An 8,249-nucleotide genomic window follows, 5' to 3' on the forward strand; every position below is an offset into this window, starting at 1 on the left:
GGACCCTGCAGAGCTCTAAGTGGCTCTAAGCCTGTCCCCAGGGAGGCCTCTGTGGCCGGCACGCCCTGCTGTCCTCCCCGGCACATGCCCTCCCACGGGGCCCAGCCTTGGCTGACTACAGGACTTGAGCGAGCACAGGACAACCCTGGGCGACAAAGAGGAGGACGGACAGCCAGGGACAGATTGTTATAAATAGGCATGTGTGACTGAGAAGGTCACCAGCCAGAGTGAAACATGCCAGAAATTCTACAAGAGAGAGACAGATGAAGCTCATCTGAGCATCTCACAACCTCTCCGTCTCAGGGCAGAGAACAAGAGCGGGTTCTAAGATGGGGCGAGAAGGGAGAGAAGGTGGCCGCGGACCCCCGGCCAGGTCCCGAAAAGGCTCTTCGATGAAAGGGACACTTTCATATTGCACTGATTTCTTAAGGAGGCTGGCTTCTCTTGGCGCTCACCAGACTGGCCAAGCAATCTGGAGAGCGAGAGGGTCAGGAGGGGCGAGGAGGCCCTTCCGACCCCCGTCCCTTCGCCCCCTCCAGCTCCTCGGCCTGGCCCGGGGCTGTGCCAGCGCACGGCAGGGGAGGGAGATGCCCCCCAGGGAGTATTTGGCCAGGTCTAGAGACATTTGGCACACCCGGCCGGGGGGGGGGGGGGGGGGGGGCGGGGAGCTCCTGGCATCTCGTGGTTGGAGGCCAGGGATGCCGCTTAACGCTCCCCAACGCAGAGGACAGCCGCCCACGACAGAAGATTGCCGGGCCCCAGTTGTGACTAGGGCTGAGGTGAGCAACCCGGGCCTGGCCCTCTCCCGCGTCCCCTCCACCTCCAGACCCCACCTCTTTTCCCCTTCATTTCCAAGGGCCCTGTTGAGGCACCCAGAGCACACAAGTACTCATAGCTACGCAAATAGCAACTCCTTATTTGCCGTGTTTGCTCAGCCAATATTGACTCTGCAGCCTAACACTGGTGCTATTGAGCCGGGGTTATTCTCAATATTGTTTGAGCAGCATTAGAACAGCCTGTGATAACCGGCAGCAGAACAGGAAGCTGCGCCTCCCTCCTAGGCACCCCTCCCCTTCCCCCAGCTGCACCCCCTCCGTGGGACGCTCCTGCAGAGACAGAGGAACGAATGTGCTCCTGGAGTCCAGCGGACCTAATGCCCACCCCTCCACTGAGCAAACACACCGAGGTTAGAGAGGGAGCCTGCTCTCTGGCTAAGTCAACACTCCGGGGAAGCCTGAGCAATTGAAAAAGGTTACATGCGGGAGGCCGTCCCCCCCGGGGCGGGACCAGCGAATAATGATGGTGAGGCAGCCCCAGGCCATCGGCCAAACCCTACATTGGGATCCGCAGGGAAAGTTCCCCAAGGACTGGGGTTCATTGGCTCTGGGTGACCAAGCAGTGAATCGTTCCAACAACCGAAACCCCGATAACCGAGGGCTCAATGCAGGTGCCAGATGTTGCGCCCCTTAGAACCAGAAGCTGAGAACTGGGAGGGCCTTTGTGGACCAGCTAATGTGGCCACCATGTTTTCAGGATGAAGACCTAGAAAAACAGCCTCCGTCTTGGGGCCGGTCCTGGCTGTAAGGGAGTACAGCCACTGGGCACGAGTTCAGAACTGACGACAACCCGCTCTCAGAAAAGCACTCTCCCTGCCAGCTGGGCTCAAGTCCCTCTAACGGGAGCCAACACTGAACATACCACAGCAAAAGGCTTTCAAATGGAGTCCCAGAGAAGGACAGTGACCTCCATTCATGTCTGGGGCAAGCGTGGATGTCAGGTTCCTCCCGAGAGCCATCCCGAGGGGCAGAGGGAACAAGGGACAGAAACCAGTAGCCAGGCCTGCACAAGCCACATGAGTGATGTAAGAGGAAGGCAATGTCTCCCGCAGTCCAGAGAAGGAGCCCAGAGGCACAGAAACAAAACTGTGAAGCCAGTGTGGGATCAATGGGAGCTCTGGTGAGGGTCATGGGCACGGCCACCTCACACGGCTGTGCACCACCCGCCCAGCCACAGCCAGCAGCTCCATGGTGAGACCGGACAAGCCACAGAGCGCTCAGAGACGAGAAATCCACACGGAGTACTTGGGGCGGCTTTTCCTTGCCCACAGTAAAGCAAATCTAGGCTTAGCTGTACGTTTGGATCTGGGCCCATCCCATGTCTCTAGGTCAACATTAAACAAGTTGCCAGAATCATCGAGGGGGCATTCTAAAAATTAGCTCTGGCCAGCCCTAGTGGCCTGGGAGCACCAAAATGGTCATTTGCTGAAATTGGTCATTAACATTTTCTACTAACTGCTCTCTCCAAAGACTTGGAAAACGAGGGGGGACCTCCTCAGAAATCAGCAGTTCTGTAGGCCCTTGTGAAGACCTGGACGCTAAGCTCCAGAAGCTATTCGTTTTTAAAAGTACGTGGTGGGCGTTTTCTATACGTGGTTGAATGCTTTTCTTCAACACCAAATCATTCCATTTAGCCAATGCGCCTGCCCGGTCTGTGCCGCCTCGTCTGAGGAACGCCTTCCCACCCGTAAAAGTGTCTCTGCCGTCCTGCACCTGAATGCACCCCGTTGGAACAGAGATGGACACCTGACTCAGGAGAGGCACCCCCATTGGCTGGCCACTGGCCAATCAGACTCTTTCTGCTGGGAATTTAAGTTTAGACTTTTGGTGTTGGGTCTGTGATGGGAGAGATCAGGTGTGGACGGAGGCGAACATTTTTAGACCTGGAGAAGGCCAGTCTTCAGAGACGAGAATGAAACAGACCTACGGAGAGAGGCTGCGATAAAAATCCACGCGGTCCCAGAGAGGGAGGGACACAAAGCAGCTGTCTGGGTCTCCGATGACTTTCCAGTAGCTCCACCTTGAGCCTCTTGTGGACACTGCTTGTCATCCCTGCCCTCGGACTCAACAAGTCTCCCGGTAGCCTTCCAACAAATTCATCATCATCATCATCAAGAGCTAAGTTTATAGTTCTGTTTCTTGTACCGAACCGTCACTGACCAAGACACCTGTTAAGAAATCACCTGTTTTCTGGACTGTACTTGTTTAACACTGAGTGCCTCACCACTTCTTCCTCGCCCTTACATCTAACTTGACGCCTTCCTCTCCTGGTATTTCCATGTCTTCCTTTTAGTGTTTCCCATAATGAGAACCAGCAGGGTGGCTCAGTGATTAGCAGATGACTACGCTGTGTAGCCTAGACTTCCTTCCACACAGTGGTTTGCTTGCTCAGCCTACTTCAATGGAGGCTGTTAGCCTATCGGTCAGTCATTAGTCACTCAACAAACATCCATCAAGCTATCTCCCAACCCCAGCAAAGATATGTTGGAACAAACAAACAAACTTTACAGGACCACAGAGAAAATGTAGGCACCTTTTTTTTTTTTTTTTCTATTTTCCCATCACAACAGAGGAACAGTTCCGATGTGCTACCAGCCCTAATGCAGTTAGGATCCACCAGTAACCCCGACAACCCAGCCAGAAGTGTCGAGACAGATTCAGCTTTTACTTTGCTAACATGTGGAGGGGTAGTAGCTAATCATTGCTCATGAAGGGAAATAAACACCAAATCCTTAATCCTTAAAAGAAATGAAAATGTAGCTGGACCACCTATAGCATCAAAACTTCCCTAGGGGCGGCGCCTGGGTGGCTCAGTCCGTTGAGGGTCTGACTTCGGCTCAGGTCATGATCTCATGGTTCATGAGTTCGAGCCCCGTGTCCGGCTCTGTGCTGACAGCTCCACAGAGCCTGGAGCCTACTTCAGATTCTGTCTTCCTCTTTCTCTGCCCCTCCCCCGCTTGTGCTCTGTCTCTAAAATAAACATTAAAAAATTTTTAAAAATTAAAAAAAACTTCCCTGAAGGGCTCACAGCTGCCCTGACCCCAAGCACAGGGGACCTGGAGGGCATCCATCCTGTCCTATTTTTATTGGGTACCTTCTACTACGTGATAAGGAATCTCGAGGAAACATCTCCCATCCCCATAAGCTTTAGTATTGTCCTACTTCTCAATTTTATTATTGCTGAAATAAAAATATTATAACTGCTAACATAGTGAGATTAAACTTTGTAAAACCGTCTAACAAATCACTCAGCCTTGCCATTAATGCAGTCAACAGTTCTCTCTTTTTTTATATATTACCTTCCATGGGTATTTTCTCATTTGCGTGTTACCTTCTGTGGGTAGCGTTTTTACATCGACAAGACCCTATAATGCATTTCAGGCTGTAATTTTTTTTAATGTTTATTTATTTTTGAGAGAGAGAGAGCAAGCAGGGGAGGGGCAGAGAGAGAGGGAGACACAGAATCCAAAGCAGGCCCCAGGCTCCGAGCTGTCAGCACAAAACCCGACACGGGGCTTGAACTCACGAACCACGAGATCATGACCTGAGCTGAAGTCAGACACTTAACCTACTGAGCCACCCAGGCACCCCTAAATATTTTTTTAATGTTTATTCATTTTTTATGAGAGAGAGAGAGAGAGAGAGAGACAGAGCATGAGTGGGGGAGGGGCAGAGAGAGAGGGAGACACAGAATCCAAAGCAGGCTCCAGGCTCTGAGCTGTCAGCACAGAGTCCGAAGCGGGGCTTGAACTTGTGAACCATGTGATCGTGACCTGAGCCAAAGTCAGATGCTTAACGGACTGAGCCACCCAGGTGCCCCCAGGCTGTAATTTACTGTTTGATCTCATCTGCCACTTTTCTAGGTGTGAGCAGTGTGTCCCAGGCTCGTGTTCCATGCAAGGCCTCCAACCCCGCTCAGAGCTCTACCCACTTATTACCACATGGAATAATCCCTTTCCCCGGCTCTGCTTCCCCAGTGAGGGGCCTCACTGTGGCTCATGGGGCCCAACAACAGCTGGGGAGGCCCCTTCCACCTGGGAAAGGCATGGCCGCTCCCCCCAGGATGCCCCACACATCCCATCACCCTCTCTGCCCGCCGACTCCCACCGCCTTCCTAGGTACCATTGCCCTCGTATGCTCCAGGCGTTCCAGGGGCCATAGCTCTCTTTCCCATCCTTGAACATCAGACCTAACACAAAACACAACACCCAGAGGGTGGTGCAAACATTGGGTGAAAGAGCGAGTGAAAACATAAACTAATGTTTTCTGATGGAAAACATTCTCCCCCCACCCATGGCTGTCCACCAGGAGCCCTTCAACCTGCCCACCCAAGAAGGACCAGGCTGCAGGGATTTGGGGCTGGCTCAGCTCATGCTGCCCTGACAGAAAAAGACAGCCCAGGACTTTCCGCACCGTTTCCTCTCTCCACTCCCCGCCCACCCCCACCCCCACCCCCCAATTCCTATCCCAGCTCTACCTTCCCTTCCCATCCCATTCGGGCACTTCCAGTCTCTTGTTCACTTAAAACAGTATCGAGGACTTACTGTATCCCAGATGCAGAGACAAACCCTGCCCTCAAGGAGCTCATAGTCAGGTGGAGCACAGATGAATATATACAATAATACAGTCCAGAGGGGAGGTTAGGGAGCCTCGTGACAGAGGACAGGAAGCATTTCTGGTCATTCACACGAATGACTTAATGCCTGTGCTGTGCTCATAATGACTTAATGACCTGTGCTGTGCTCAGGTCCCTCAGGGGCCGGCCACAGGGTCTAACGTTCTGGTCCAGAGGTCCTCCTTCAGGTTAAGCATTGCCCCCTTCCTACATCTGCCTTCAAAGGCGAATCCTTTGCCCCATAGGAGTCCCCATGCAGGCCCTCGGACTCGGTGGGGATCTGAAGCCCTCCTTCCTCTCTGGAACCGTTAGGGCTACGATAAAGCACACACTTTCCGGGAGTTGAGGAAGATGTGTGAAGGTGAGAGAGACACAGGAAAGGGGCCTGGAGGCTCCGAGGCCTCCCTTCCACAGGCAGGGTCATCTCCAGTGGGGGGAACTGAGGTACTGGCTGACACATCCGGGTCTCTGCCCCCCTCCCTCACCTCCTGACCTCGCGCCCCAGAGAATGTCAGAGGCCTCCTTCCCAGCCATCAGCAGCACTTCCGATCTGTAAGGAAACCTGGAGCCCTCTAATCTGACCTGCTCAGTTTACAGCTAGAGAAACTGAGCCCAGAGAAAAGTAAAAGGACCAAGTCTCTCTTTCCCTTTAATTTTGCATTGACTCCGGTTCTGCAGAATGACATTGGGATACGTTGATCTCCTGTGATCAAATAACTCCATTTGTGAGAAGCTCCTCTACAGAAATAACCCTCAGCACGAGAAAAGCTTTGGGCACAAAGGGGGTCATTACAACGTCATTTCGACAAAGAGTGCCGGAAGAAGGGGGCAGGCAAAGTCATTCCCCTTGATGGAAACCCAGCTGCCATATATCCACTGAAAAAGTATAATGCAGTCCAGCCTTTAAGAAATGGGAAAATTTTTTTTTATTATTTTTTTAATGTTTATTCCTTTTTGAGAAACAGAGAGAGATAGAGCACAAGTGGGGGAGAGGCAGAGAGAGGGGGAGACACAGAATCCGAAGCAGGCTCCAGGCTCCGAGCTGTCAGCCCAGAACCCGACGCAGGGCTGGAACTGACGAACCACGAGATCATGACCTGAGCTGAAGTCGGACGCTTCACAGACTGAGCCACCCAGGCCCCCCAGTTTATATTTTTATTCAAGGATGATATTGGGGAACCAATTTATAGGGAAAGGGACGGTAGTTCCCAGCAGCCTGGGCAGCTAAAGTTGCTTCTCATAATTATTACAAAGGCCACCGTCAGAGCCACCCTTTCCCTAAATGGGACCCCTGGCTAGACACCAGGTACTCATCGGGATATATTCATCCATTCCCAAAAAATTTCCTAACGTGGGCACTGTACTCGTTGCTGAAGACACAGGAGTAAACAAGGCAGAAGGAATCCCTGCCCTCTTTGAGCACACTGTTTCATGATGGTGGCATTAAAAGGATCTGCATACAGCTAGCATCAGCCATGATAAGAGCCACAAAGAATGTTCTATCAGTTGAGATCGAGTTTGGCTGCCAGGAAGAGAAATCCAACTACAGTGATGAAAACAAGTGAGGGTTCTCTCTCTTACATAAAACAAGTCCAGATGGGGACAGCCTAGGGCTGGAGTGATGGCTCCCACAAAGCCTGCCAGGGCCCCCACCCTTGCTCCGCTTCTGCTCTGACATAAAAGTATCCTTGATTCCCTTAACAGAAAGGTCTAAGACAGCTGCTAGGGCTCCAGCCACCACATCCGCGTCCCAGGCGAAATGAAGGGGAGTGCATTTTGCAAAATGCAAAGAGAAAAATTAGTCCTTTGTCAATTTCTCAGAAACCTTACTCAGCAACTTCCTAGCTGTCAGGAAGGCTGTAAGAGATAGTCTTTTCAACTATACACATTGCTTCCCTGTTAAACGGGGATTTGATAAAAGAAGGAGTAATCATGTAGATCAGGAAGGAACCAGCAGTGTCTGTCCCAGATGACGTGAAAACAGAACACAGAGGGATCCAAGCAGGTCAAGGTAGGGGCTCAAGGCCATCACACCGAAGCTGAGGCCTAAAGAACATGTGAAGCCCGATAAGCAAACGGGTTGGGGAAGAATTCCAGGCAGAGGACCAAGACTGAACCCGAGAGGACAACTCTGATGGGAAGTCAGTGAGTCCGCAGGGAGAACACTGAGGTGGGGTCAGGAGACCTGGCTTCGTGTTGTGACTCTGCAGGAACATCCCATCCCCTTCGGAGCCTCTCTGGCTGTAAAGTGAGCAGTGCACGCTCAGATCCCTGAAATATTCAGGAGGGCCTCTGCTAGGTTACACGGGGGCAGGGAGAGGGCACGCCACCCGAGGCCACAGCCCCACTCGGTTTTCGGACAAGACGGACGGAGGAAGCCCAATGCGGTGTGACAGCTGTAAGAGGAGACCTGGCCCAGGCAAGGCAATCCAGCCCCGCTGCAGGGTTCAGGGGAGTTCACATCCGTGCACCGTCAGCCTCGCCTGGACCCTGGGACACCGGGCTGCAGAGCCAGAGGCCCCTACAGGGGTGGACAGAGCGACGGCCAGTGTCTCCGCAGGCCTCGACTGGGACATGCTTCTTGAAGGAGGACTGGGGACAGCCACCACTTGGGAAGCTCCTTCTGCGCGCCAGGTGCTGTGCGGCTTTGCTCTTATCCTCCCCTGCCGTCGTCCGCGTGATCACTCCCTCGGGCTCAGCGTTCGTTATTCCCATTTCACAGATGGGAAAGCTGAGGCTAGGGGGGTAAAGCAACTTGTCCACACGACAAGTGATCGTGATCGTGGGTGATCGTCAGC

This window comes from Panthera leo, chromosome B3 (genome assembly GCF_018350215.1).
Source record: "Panthera leo isolate Ple1 chromosome B3, P.leo_Ple1_pat1.1, whole genome shotgun sequence".
Classification (NCBI taxonomy): Eukaryota; Metazoa; Chordata; class Mammalia; order Carnivora; family Felidae; genus Panthera; species Panthera leo.